Here is a 14,930-nt window from a genome sequence, read left to right as displayed (position 1 = left end):
TCTGAAGGTCCCTGTGAAGCTCGGAAGAAGTCACGAGAGATGAAATCATCCCAAGTGATACCCTGTAAATCAAGCTAATGCACCACCAAAATCTTGATGAGAGCAAAATGACAAATGTTGTTGAACTACTGCTCAGGGGTCTTGTGTTGCACAAGGGCGGTCATCCTCTCTATGTTGTGGCATATGAAATATGGGATGTTCATCATGCATACCCAGGTGAAATGCATGAGCAACCTGATGTGATAAGCATATAACCGAGAGAAACGGCCTTCACAACTGAAATATTTCATAATTAACTTCATTAGAGGGGCATATTCATCTTTAAGATATCGGAAGGGAAACACCCTCTTAAGCTGCCTCAAGAAACCAGGTTTAACATATGGCTCATAATGCTGTCGGTCAACTTTTTGTCTCTTGTTCCATGGCTCTCCAATATTAGGTATGCTGGTAGCTTATGAGATAGAGTCCGGTGTAAGTGTGAAAGTAACACCGGCCAAAGTAACTTGAGCACCATGTAAATGTAGAACAAATAGGCGAGCCAACTCATGGTGAAATTGAACATTTGCAACCTTTTCACAAAACTCATAGCATGACTGAAACTAAAAACAAGAGATGGTAAGAGGGCAGGCCTGCAATTCTGTGAGGGTAGTTGGTTCTTCTCTAACATGTCTGCCACCTTTATGAGGCCTCCGGGGTGCACGTTCTTCCGTGGGTGAGTCACTTTGAGTTTCCACCTCATAGTCGGATGAATGATCAGATGACATAATTGATGCTATGAAAACTGCTTGGAGAAATGAATGCTGGTCGCAAGACTGTGTTGGACTGCTGTTGTAATATGGTTGAAATCTGTCACCAAGGGAGAAATGTACCAAGGGACTTTTAGGGAGGGAAAATATGAAGGGATTAGGAGTATTAGGATAGATTTCATTTAGGGCAATGTAGGAGGGTTTGGGAACTTTGCATAGTGTAGGGTTTGGGGTTTTATATTGGGCAATGGGTGAAAGGCAATTGGGGATAAGGGTTTAGTAATTTTAGGGGATAGGGAACAATGACATTCAAAGGGATATGGTATAAGGAAAAAGGGAATGAAGGAAAAAGGGGCAGATGGGATGGAAGGGGAACTTTGGTAACAAAATGATGAATTTGCAACCCTTAACAACAATTGACATAAGGATTTTTCTAGGTAGGGTTTGGAAATTTTGTTTCAAACATTTGGAACCATAAACCACCATCACACAACATACAAAAATGGATGAACCATCGAGATGTCGACCCTACCTTAGCACGTCCAAGCAATTCGATGGTGATTTGGAGGAATTTCGGGTGTTTATTGGGTGTTTAGACTGTATGCGCTGCGCCGCCTATTCTATGCACCGTGCACTACCGGTGCGCCGTGCCCGTTGAAAATTGCACTGGAGGATCGCACCCAGTGTGCCGCGCCACCTACTGTATGCGCTGCGCCTGTCAAGACACCTCCAACTTTACCCAAAACGTGCGCTGGCTCACCCAATTCACTTTGAAATGCTTCTCTCTGACCTTGGCATTTAAAATGACCTTGATCCTTATGAGAAAATATGTATAAAGACATGGAGACATGGTTTTGATTTTTGTTTCTTCAAAACCCACTTTTGCAATGTTTTGTTTTGGCACTTTTTCCACAATTTAATGCAACTCTGTATTTCACATTTCCTTTTTGGATTTTTGACTAAAATGATGAAATTTTTGGCAATTTTTTGCAGGGGTAGCTGACATGGAATTTGGAAAAGGATGATTAGAATCTGCTTTTGAAGTACTTCATGGTGGAGAACTTTACATATTTATTATAAACATTAATTTGACGATTTCCTCTTCAAAACAAAGTTTTGAAGAGGAATCACCCTTGAGCATTATGGATGATGAAAATCTAGAGATGAAACTTGTTGAACCTCCCTCTGGCCTACTGGCATTATTGGGTACTTTGAAAACATGACTTATGAAACCCTAGACCTATGAATGACATGATTTTTTGCCCATCAAAAGACCAAATATTGGCTGTCATTTAATGAACTTTGATGAACAGACCTGAGCCAGCAGGTACAAAGCATGAAGAGTAATGACTGACAAGACCCTTCCGTTAGATTATGGCATGCCCCCTAGCAGAATGTAGCTGAGTGAATGGAGCGAGACACCTAAAAATGAAATGCAGAAAGAGTTTTGATCTCCGACGGAGGACTGACAAGACCGACTCTAACATTGGCTCCAATGGGGGATGGTAGCTCCTCGGAGGTGCCAAGAATGGTAGATATTTGGGAGAGCAGACAGTGCCTTCGTCCATTGGGCTATGGAGTCATTATTTTGACAAAAAACAGAAAACTCTTGACTCATTTATTGACTGAAACTTGACTCGAACTGACTCAAATTTGGACTTAAAATGACTCAAAGACTGACTAGACAAACTCTAACCAAAACTGAAATAAAATGGTATTCATAGTGACAATGGAAGCAGCATAAACAACTCAGAAATAGTACCGCTTGAGCAGCCGACCATTGATCGACCCTCCTGGACAATCTTCCCTATTCATTTCCTTTAGAAGAAAGGCATTCTGACCCCGATATGCTGCAATCTTGAAGGGACCTTTCCAGAGATTCTCGGATTTACCATGCTTACCCTTTTCCTCATTCCTTGCATCCCACTTCAGCACCACATCATCCAACTGAAATTTGTCTGCCTTTGCTTTTCTGTCATAAATTTTCTTAATCTTCTCCTGCAACTTGGACTTGTTTTAATAAAACTTCTTCTCTGGTCTGCTGCAAATGGACCATTTGATTCAATCTTCTCTGCATAGGATCATCTTCAATGCTGGCCTCCTGAAGAAGTTTGACTACTGGAGCTGTGAGAGAGGTAGGAAACACTGTATCAACTCCATACAAAAGCTCAAAGGGGGACATACCAATGGATTTCTTCTGACTGACCCGATCTGCCCAAAGTGCATTGAACAACTTCTTACGCCAGCTCTTCTTGTTGATTTCCAACAGCTTCTTAATGATGTTGACTAAAGATTTGTTAGAAGACTCTGCCAACCCATTGCCTTGCTGATGATAGGTAGTTGAGTGACCCAAAATGATGTGATATTTATGACAAAACTCTACCATTCTTTTTGATTTGAAATCTGCTGCATTATCAGTGATTAACTTATTTGGGCAACCAAAGCGAGACAAGATGTTATTTTCAAGGAATGAAATAATTACCGCATCTGTAGCTTGTCTGGTGGGAATTGCTTCGATCCATTTCGTGAAATAATCTGTTGCCGCGAGAATCCACCGATGCTGATCAGAAGAAGCTGGATGAATTTCACCAATGAAATTCAAACCCCATTGCTGAAAAGGGACACTCACCTCAATGGGCTTAAGCGGCAAAGGCTGTAATTTCTGCCTTCCTTCAAAAATCTGACATTTATGACAGCTCTTGACAACCTTATATACATCAGCAAACAATGTCGGCCAATAGTATCCCGCTCTCAGAACTTTATTTGCTGTTGTTTTCCAAAAAAGGTGACCACCACAATCTCCTTCGTGGAAATCCTCCATGACCTGCTTTGCCTCTTCTTCCACCAAGCAATTCAACAGAATGCCACCGGGATCTTTCCAATAAAGTGCAGAATTTAGAATGCAAAACTTAGCAGCCTTTAATTTGAGAGTTCTACTTTTGTTTCTAGTCATGCTGGGTGGTGGTGACAAATTTTGAAGCACATATATGATATCTGAATACCACGGAGAAAGAGAAAACATTTCAGATACCTGAATTGACGAACCTCCCTCATTCTCATAGGACATAGCAATGATCGGATTTATGTCTAAAGTGTGCAAGTTTGATTCAGCCATCAACTTTGCCAATCCCTGTCCTTTAACAAGCTTTGTGGGCTTTATTTCCACATCATACTCCAACAAAGCTGCAATCCACTTGCCTCGTCTTCCTTCCGGATCTGTCTGCACTAAAACATCTTTGACAGCAGCGTTAGGAACATAAGCCAAAATATGAGAATGCAGAATGTATACCCGAAAATCTTTCAATGCTTTCACAAGTGCGAGGGCTTGCTTCTCAATGATGTTGTACTTTAAGGCTGCATCTCTTATAGCTCAGCTGAAGAAAGCAATTGGTCTTTCGTGATCATCTCTTTTCTGCATCAACACAATTGCCATAGTATGCTCCGAAGCGAATGAAAACAATATAAAATCCTGAGTGTATTCCGGGCTGATTAGAACTAGAGCTGAAGAAAGAGCCAATTTGACTAAATTGAAATATTTTACAGCCTCTTCCGTCCACTTCACTTGGTTTTCCTTCTTAAGCATGTTTGTAATCTCTCTTAGGTGTTCAGCAAGATTAGGTACAAAGCGGCGTAAAAAATTCATTTTACCATTGAAAGATTGAATCTCCTTCTTATTCCGGGGCAGATCGATTTGCTGAATCGCTTGTACATGTGCTGGATCAATACGAATGCCATCTTTTGAGATAATGTGCCCAAGTAGTTTGCCTTCCTCCATGGCAAACAAGCTCTTTTTCGGATTCAGCGACAGGCCATATTTTCTGCACTTTTGAAAAACAGTTTTCAGATGATACATGTGTTCTTCATCTGATTTGGAAAACACTATCAGATCATCAAGGTACACAACCAAAAAGACATCCTTCTCATTTGCAAAAGCCAAGTCCATTGCCCACTGAAAGGTGGCACCCACGTTCTTCAAACCAAAAGGCATTTTAGCGTAATGAAAAGTTCCCCACGGAGTGGTGAACGCTGTCTTGTCTCGGTCATCTTCATGGATAGAAATTTGGTTATATCCAGAATAACCATCGAGTAGTGACATACGAGATGCTCCAACTACTCATTGAAGTACATGATCCATTTTGGCAGTGGATAGTTATCTTTCAATGAAACTTTATTGAGATTCCTAAAATAAATGCACAAGCAAATCTCACCTGTCTTATTTCGTACGGGCACCAAATTAGAGATCCAGTCCAAAATTCTGATGGGAACAATGATTCCTGATTTGTACAACCTGTTTATCTCCTTTTCAATTGATGGCAGCAATTTTGGATTTAGCCTTCTCAACTTCTGTCTGAAAGGTTTCTGATTAGGCTTAATGGGTATAGTGTGCTGAATTATATTGGTATCGTATGTCTTCAAGTCAGAATAGTCCTAAGCAAACACATCAGCAAATGAAGACAAAAAACTGATATATTTGGCTTTTATCTTTTGTGGCAATGTTTTAGACATTTTTACCACTTTAAGATTAGCAGCTGTTCCGATATTGACCTCTTCAACACCCTTCTCTGTCGACTGCAATGTTGGTTTGCAGGCTATGTCATCTTGATCAAAGAGTTCTTCTAAAGGTATCAAGCCTTTAGGAATAATGTTATCCTTTAGCTGCAACACATCCATTTGATTGATCTGCACATCATCTTTACCATCATAATTTTCTACATCAATTGAGGTTTCTTTGAACTTACCTTTGTTTTGCAGAAAATCATCAATCTCCTCATCATCTTGGAAAACTTGTCAATATCTCTGATTGTCGGGGACAGACGGACGATGCTTGACTTGGATTTCGAAATTATTACTGGAGTTCATTGGAATCTTCAAACTACTGGCTGCCTTAGCAAGAGCATCAACAATGCTATTTTGAACACGAGGCACACATGTCAAGGTATATTCTGAAAATAATTTCAGGATGTCTAGAACTACATTCCGGTAAGCCCGCATCCGAGGATGCTTTGCTTGATATTTGCCTCTGACCTGCTTAATCACCAATTCAGAGTCGCCATATACTGCAATCCTCTTAGCATTCAGCTTTCTTAGAATTTTTAGGCCAGCAATCAAAGCTTCATACTCAGCTTCATTGTTTGAACAATCAAAAGCTAACTTGTAAGAACATACCCGCACATTACTAGGCACTTTTTTCGGGGCGGAGAAAGGACTGCATACCCAAATACCAATTCCAGCACCATCATTTCCCACTGCACCGTCGAAATCCATGGTCCACAAACCTTCTTCCTCTTCTTCCAAGTGCTGAAATTCTGCTGGCTCTGTTTTTCCTGCTTGCTGTCCGTTACCTTCAGTTGATTTCTCAACGGTGTTTTGCTGTTCTTGTCCTTCTTTCTTCAAAACTTCTCTGAAATTTTCTGCTATTTCTGGAATACTTTCTGCTTCTACTAACTGACTATCAATATCATTGAAACTATCTGAATACAAAACAAAAGACTCTAGATCTGTATGTACATAATTAATCAGATGATTAATGGGTTTCTCCTTGCTTGTAATCATGTATTTCATTTTTTGTTCCCGATACAGTTTCCTCATTTGGCCAAACACAGGAATTGTTGCATAGGAGAAATCTAGTTGTAGTGTCCCTTTCAATTTTGCTACCCAAGACCTACAAAGAAGCATGCCGAACCTGGGAGGAATATCCGCTACAACAATATCCATCAAAACATTCTTCATTGGGATTTGATCCAGACTCACAACCAAGTATTTGATGAGCCTGATACATCTTACTCTTCTAGAATCAAACGAATAGAGATCATGGTATTTCTGGGTGACGTCCAAACCCAGCTTATCCATGATAGCCTTTGGCATGAGATTGTGAGAAGATCCAGAATCAAACATGGCATTATGTAACACAAAATCATGCAATCTTAAACTGATACAAAAAGGTGGCACACCACTATCTGGAGACTCACCATTCAATGCTGGCCCAAAAATCATTTCGGGTTGATCATCTTTGACATTCACCATATCAGACATTGGATCACAATTCAAAATTTTAGAAACTTGCCCTCTATAACTGTTGTTCCTCATTATTTCAGTCAAGGGAATGGATACCTTCAATTTAGAAATTTCATTCTCTAAACTAAAAGCGGAAGTATTTTCTACCTCTTTGACTGGGACTTCTTTCTTTTCCTTTTCTCTTGATACAATTTGCTGATTTGATTTTTCTGCTGATGGTGATTTGCTGCTATCAGGATCAAGTGCCTCTTTGCCTTTCTTTTGTGCAACTGATGAATCATTCTTTGATGCTGAAACTTCCTTCCTCTTCTGAATTGGGTTAACCGACACATCTCTATTTCTAAGTGAATATTGTTGCTGCTGAGTGGACAGAGCATTCATATAGCCTCTTTGATACTCATCTGATTCTTCTTCCAAAACTGTGTCACTTGCTAGAATGAAATCTGTGTCTTTGTGTGCAGCTGAACTTTCTGCATACTCCTCATCTTCAGTAATGTAAATAGGCAAATCATCAGGAGTAAAGAAGTGGTTCTCTTCCCCTATTACATTCCCTTCCTCATCAGACTCCGGTCCATGCACAAAATTTTGCTGCAGAGGTGGCTGTACTGGCTGCTGTGCTGTCTGATCTTGGGCTCACTGATCTCTCTGCCTTATTCTATATTGTGGCTGCTGCTGGCCACGGAAGTTAGGATTTCTAACTTGTGGCTCAGGTTTGTCAAGTTTCACCCTTTCAAGCATCTGCTCTACCTTCCGAAGTAGTTGATCCATCGAGGAAGACTCTTCTTTTACTGTGACCTTCTTTTCTGCTTTTGCTCTAGCCCTCTTGGTCAGCAGATTTGCTTCAACGCTGACCGCGATTTTCTGCATGTCTTCCATTGTGGCCAGCTCTCTCTCTCTTAGTTGATAAGCCATGTCAGCATCAAAACCATTCGGAAAATTCATTATGGCTAGTCCCATAGGTGGCCTTAGATGATCGGGAATTTCATTATAAAAATGCAGTAGTCTTGGACCAACTCACCAGCGTTTCGTTTGATTTGCTCATATTCAGCCAGAATTTGAAGAGGATTCTTTTTCACTTCCCAGTAGTCTAAAAATTGTCTTTGCAGGTCGGCCAAGGTAGCGATACGTGTAGTCGGCAAACCTCTGAACCATTTCCTAACTTCACCTGCAAATGTTTGTACAAAGAGTCTCATTGTCACATTTTCTGCATCGATTTCATGAAGGTCACAGAAATCTGCCATTCTGTCCACATGTTGTTGAGCGGTAATGCTGTTAGGAGCGCCATCAAACAAAGGGATTTTGCTTTGATAATCTGCGGGCATATCATCTAAAACTTGAGGCAGCACAAGAGGTGCAAAACGAGCAACCATCACTCTTGGTGGGTTTGGTCTTGGAGGTGTTGGAGGAGTGTGTGCAGCTTGTAAGGAATTAACAATTGGAGTTTGAAGCTATGTCACAATATAATCATCAATTGACCGGTTAGCTCTTTCAGTTTCTAGGTCTACAAGAAACTGCGGATTGGGGACAGTAGAGTCAACAACCCTTTCGGATTTGGTCTCGAACAATGATATTTCAAACTGCTCATCAAAATCAAGCTCTTCAAGATACTCAAAAATGTCAGGACATGAATGGGATTTGAACACGAGAGTTATAGAGCTCTCTTGACGAAGAAGTCTTGGAATCAAATTGGGATTTTCGTAGATATGAGGAGGATCTGGATCTGGATTAGCTCTGGTATATCTTCTTGAAGCTAGCGTGCTATTTTCAAAAAATCAAAAGGACATGAACAACTTACTCAGCCTATCAAATCCTAAACTTATCATCCGGAAGCTTAGAATTATCAGAAGTATTGGGGTGTTTGTAGGTTAAGCCTATCGTTTACGCAACGAAGAATACTAATAAACAAAGAATTTCGTCCCCAGCTGAGTTGCCACTATGTTAGGGCCTAAATCTGCCTTAGGCTGAAAGAAGGCAAAATTCAGGGTAACCACAAACCACGCTTAGTCTAGTAGCTAGCCCTACCAAAACAGGAGAGGGCTCTCTCCGGGTCACACTCAGTGAGAAATAAACAATATGGTCTAAGATGACTTAAACTAAAAACTGATTTTATGCTAGTAAATAGATATGGAAAAAGGCAATTTTTGAATCACTGAATTTTCCGGGCTATGTGGGACCAAAGGACCGCATAAGTGCGAAATTAAATCAAAGACACAGGATATTTCGTGAGGCAAGATAGGCGGGAGGTTTAGCAATCAGATTTAAATAAAATGTGGTGGAAATACTGTTGAGAAAAATCTAAAAAGGGCATACACATGAATCCTTTTCAGACAGGAGAAGATATACAAAATATGAATGCTTTACAAGGTAGAGCATAAACTGAATTCTACCTCTTCTACTTAAGAGCATTCAACCAAAAATGATTATGAATGGATGGTAAACATAACAAAATACATATGAAACATAGAAAGAAAAACACATTTTCTAAACTCACACCACAGGGATCTCATGAATCAGAGCTACATCATTCTATTAATTTCCAAGCCAAAACTGTACAATGAAATTGGTGAGTTTTTCTCCACGCTATTCCCTGAAATTCCAACCCTTTACAAATGAATTTCAATACAATAAATAAGCTTTTCCATGAGAAAGTGGATCGACCCAAAGTTGGGGGATTGTTTAATCATTACAAATAGAAATGAAAATCCAACCATCAGTAACAGGAGCAGCGTTACATTTAATTTCTCTGATGACCAATAAAAAAAAAATGTAGCGTAGATCTTCTGGGGTGACTGTTTGCCTTCCTTTTGGCCATTTGAATAACAACTATCATTTTAATAACATGGCTTTTAAATAAGATGCACCTTTAATGAAGAGAAAACATATATTTTTAATGAACGGGCCCACTTGCAATTTTCGTTTAACTCACCCACGCGCCAATATTCACTTTCAACTGTCTTCGCTTCTAAACCACAGTACCATAGCCAAAAAATTTTGAACAGGCTTTGACAAAGTTACTTGGAGAAAATCGCACTGAAACAAATCGAATTCTCGCAGAGCGGAAGTGATTTGGCCTTTGGGTCTCTGTGCGCCGCGCCAAAAGATGTATGCATCGCGCCACTTTGGAGATGGTTTTGAGGCACTTCCTGAAGTCCAAATTGAGCCCAAGTGTGCTTGTTGGAAAGCCCTACCTATCTAATTTCCAACACAAGTGGAATTTTTTGATTTGGATGCCATTTTCCCCTCCAAAACTTCAATTTCCTAAGACTGCTTCCTGTGTGTCAAAATTGGGGTAGAGAGGTCATTTTTTGGGTATTTTTGACCTCCTGAGGACTCAAAACTTGCCCAAACTTCTTGGCCATGCACCAACAATCATGATTTTTCATGAAAAATCTAAAACTACAAAATTTTTGTGATTTGTAGCTCCCTATCAAAAGCGCGCGCCAGGTGGCGCGGCACATAGGGAGAAAAACCCTGTTTTTTGTGCAAAAAATTTCAAAATTTCAAAATGTGCTCCAAATTTCTTGAAATTTGGGCTGTACCCTCTCCATCACATGTCATACTGGGCCAAAGAGGCCTCGGCCAAGATTCAGAGATGATCTCACTCTTTTTGCCTCTTTTGTCCTTTTGTCACCTTCCTCAATTTCGCCTTTAGTCTCTTGATTCTCGCTTTGGAGCTCAAGTTTCGGGCCATGTAATGGTAAGTCATGTGCCTCAACATTGCTTTTTCCCTATTGGCCTTCTCCAATAGCTTCTCCAAGTGAATGTTCACTTTCTCTAAAACATACTCCCGGTCCTCATCTCTTTGCTCCATAGGTCTGCCTTGTGCTGCCATGATGTGTTGCCGGTTTTCCTTGATCAGTTGCAACTCTATCTCAGCTTGCCGATCCTCAAGTTGTTTATTTCTCTGATCCAGGTATTTCATATTCCATTTAGCTCTCTCCAAGTCAGGGGATAAGGCCTTGATCTCTGTTTGCTACTCTTGGATGATCTCTTTAAGCTGCACACTTTGCGGACCCGTATCTGGATCATCATCATGAAGGAGAATGAAGTCGGTCTCTCGTTCACCTGATGGCCCCTCATCCTGCATTGGGCTCTTGCCTCTGTCCTGTACCTATGGTGTTGATGTCGGAAGTGAGGCCCCTTCCACCCCGGGTGGAGATAACACTCGCTTAGCTACCGCAAACCACTGCCTGGTGCCCTTCTGGTAGGTAATGAAAATCGGCACAGTAGCAGTGTGTGGGTCATGGCTTTCATGCTAATGAGAAAGCCTACCTGTCTTAAATCTAGTCTCTGAAGGTCCCTATGAAGCTCGGAAGAAGTCACAAGAGATGAAATAATCCCAAGTGATACCCTGTAAATCAAGCTGATGCACCACCAAAATCTTGATGAGAGAAAAATGACAAATGCTGTTGAACTGCTACTCAGGGGTCTTGTGTTGCACAAAGGCGGTCATCCTCTCTATGTTGTGGCATATGAAATATGGGATGTTCATCATGCGTACCCGGGTGAAATGCATGAGCAACCTGATGTGATAAGCATATAACCGGGAGAAATGACCTTCACAACTGAAATATTTCATAATTAACTTCATTAGAGGGGCATATTCATCTTTAAGATATCGGAAGGGAAACACCCTCTTAAGCTGCCTCAAGAAACCAGGTTTAACATATGGCTCATAATGTTGTCGGTCAACTTTTTGTCTCTTGTTCCATGGCTCTCCAATATTAGGCATGCCGGTAGCTAATGAGATAGAGTCCGGTGTAAGTGTGAAAGTAACACTGGCCAAAGTAACTTGAGCACCATGTAAATGTAGAACAAATAGGCGAGCCAACTCATGGTGAAATTGAACATTTGCAACCTTTTCACAAAACTCATAGCATGACTGAAACTGAAAACAAGAGACGGCAAGAGGGCAGGCCTGCAATTCTGTGAGGGTAGTTGGTTCTTCTCTAACATGTCTGCCACTTTTATGAGGCCTCCGGGGTGCACGTTCTTCCGTGGGTGAGTCACTTTGAGTTTCCACCTCATAGTCGGATGAATGATCAGATGACATAATTGATGCTATGAAAACTGCTTGGAGAAATGAATGCTGGTCATAAGACTGTGTTGGATTGCTGTTGTAATATGGTTGAAATCTGTCACCAAGGGAGCAATGTAACAAGGGACTGTTAGGGAGGGAAAATATGAAGGGATTAGGAGTCTTAGGATAGATTTTATTTAGGGCAATGTAGGAGGGTTTGGGAACTTTGCATAGGGTAGGGTTTGGGGTTTTATATTGGGCAATGGGTGAAAGGGAATTGGGGTTAAGGGTTTAGTAATTTTAGGGGATAGGGAACAATGACATTCAAAGGGATATGGTATAAGGAAAAGGGGAATGAAGGAAAAAGGGACAAATGGGATGGAAGGGGAACCTTGGTAACAAAATGATGAATTTTCAACCCTTAACAGCAATTGACATAAGGATTTTTAGAGGTAGGGTTTGGAAATTTTGTTTCAAACATTTGGAACCATAAACCACCATCACACAACATACAAAAATGGATGAACCACCGAGATGTCGACCCTACCTTAGCACGTCCAAGCAATTCGATGGTGATTTGGAGGAATTTCGGGCGTTTATTGGGTGTTTAGACTGTATGCGCCGCGCCGCCTGTTCTATGCACCGTGCGCTACCGGTGCGCCGCACCCGTTAAAAATTGCATTGGAGGATCACGCCCAATGCGCCGCGCTAGCCCAGTGCACCGCGCCACCTACTGTATGCGCCGCGCCTGTCAAGACACCTCCAACTTTACCCAAAACGTGCGTTGGCTCACCCAATTCACTTTGAAATGCTTCTCTTCGACCTTGGCATTTAAAATGACCTTGATCCTTATGAGAAAATCTGTAATAAAGACATGAAGACATGGTTTTGATTTTTGTTTCTTCAAAACCCACTTTTGCAAAGTTTTGCTTTGGCACTTTTTCCACAATTTAATGCAACTCTGTATTTCACATTTCCTTTTTGGATTTTTGACTAAAATGATGAAATTTTTGCCAATTTTTTGCAGGGGTAGCTGACATGGAATTTGGCAAAGGATGATCAGAATCTGCTTTTGAAGTACTTCATGGTGGAGAACTTTACATATTTATTATAAACATTAATTTGACAATTTCCTCTTCAAAACAGAGTTTTGAAGAGGAATCACCCTTGAGCATTATGGATGATGAAAATATGGAGATGAAACTTGTTGAACCTCCCTTTGGCTTGCTGGGATTATTGGGTACTTTGAAAACATGGCTTATGAAACCCTAGACCTATGGCTGACATAATTTTTTTCCCATCAAAAGACCAAATATTCACTGTCATTTAATGAACTTTGATGAACAAACCTAAGCCAGTAGGTACAAAGCATGAAGAGTAATGACTGACAAGACCCTTCTGTTAGATTATGGCATGCCCCCTAGCGGAATGCAGCAGAGTGAATGGAGCGAGACACCTAAAAATGAAATGCAGAAAGAGTTTTGATCTCCGACGGAGGACTGACAAGACCGACTCTAACACAACATACAAGATTCTTTCTCACTCATAAGTTTTACACAATGTTAAGGGCACTTCACAACCTTCCACAAACTATCAACAATCCCACACTTGTCACACTCAAACTAGCTACACTAATAGCACTACTCAATCCAAGAATTTACCAACTAGCCAACTATCCAAAACTAGCAGTGCATAGCAATGGTGAGAGTTTAAATAGGAGAAGGAGTCTCCATGAAAGGTGGAAGAGTGAGCTTATCTCCAAGGAAGGTAGCACAATTGATGGAACTTCCATGCCAGAGAAAGGAGGGCGATACAAACTATGCCAACAACTAGGTCTGGAGTCATCCAGAAGGCCGTCTGTTGGAACAAATTCACCCAATCTAGATCATTGCGGGGGTATAACTGAGCTTTAGCGCTGACATCGCTAGTGAGCAATATAGCCAGTTAGATCATCGCTAAAGATAATAAGTAACCTAGCACTGGAGCATAAAATCAGACCATCGCGGGAATTAGATGTACTTCCGCGTTGGCAGTGCAGTTGGACTGTTTACGAGTGCCCTTCAGCGCGTATATTTAGTCCATAGTCGCGATGAGGCAGATAACTTAGGAAAAGTGGGTCATTTGGCAGCACAAGAGAGCATTTGTTCAATATGAGCATGTTTGACTTGGACACATGACACAGTAGAAGGACTGGAGTGAAGGCAGTGACAAATTACTGTGTAACAGATGCCCCCTAAAGTATGAAGCCCGAGAGAGTGGGAGGGGTGAAATGCTTTATGAAACTGACTGAGCTGGAACACCATTTGGAAGAACCTGCACGCAAGTACAACTGATATCTCTGATAATGAAATACATGTAGTCTAGGCATGGGTGTAGCCATCCAAAAGACATACAAACTAGGTCTGTGGTATGGACACAACCATCTAGCTAATAAGACCATGATGATGATAAAGGTATGGTCGTAGCCATCCATGAAGACTCGGGTATGGTCACAACCATACATCAATGAGTCATGTAATCATGAAACAATCCATGCAGCTCGAACATGTGTAACTTGAGTTCGAGGTCTTGAAACCAACCGATCGTAGTACATATTCTAGCATGCAAATAGCTGTGCTGAGGTCAAGCATGATAGAAAGTCACTTGATTACCGGTCAATGATGAAAATGTTAACAAGTGCGAGAGTAACCACCAATAATGCCAATGGTTCTCAAGGTACTGTCTAGCACAATCCACGAAGTGTGAAGAGGGAGCTGAAGTTGAACACTCGTGGAATCACCCAATCAACGACTAATGATGAAAGTCGACCGTCAGGTGTGAAGAACTTGCCATTGAGGCATGCAAGCTCTAAGGTACCAAAGGGGATCTCTAGATCAATCTCCTGGATAATGAGCTGATGTCGACAGGAGATGATCTGTCGCAGGAGAGCCATAATGTTCCCCCCATCAACGACACGAGATAAGGAACAAGTGGTAGATGGCGAAACAGAGTATCAGTGGAGGAGGCAAGGATGTAAACTGCAGAAGAATTATACTCTTGAACATGTCGGTGACACGACTCTGGAGGGTGGTAGCATTCAGGTACCAAGGGATCAGAGGCTCGATGGAGATGGCGTGAATCAGATGGAATGAGGCTAAATGGCAACCCAA

This window comes from Pinus tabuliformis, chromosome Q (genome assembly GCF_031772625.1).
Source record: "Pinus tabuliformis cultivar Carrire ecotype Pingquan chromosome Q, CPIR1, whole genome shotgun sequence".
Lineage (NCBI taxonomy): Eukaryota > Viridiplantae > Streptophyta > Pinopsida > Pinales > Pinaceae > Pinus > Pinus tabuliformis.
Note: the sequence above shows the minus strand (reverse complement) of the source record.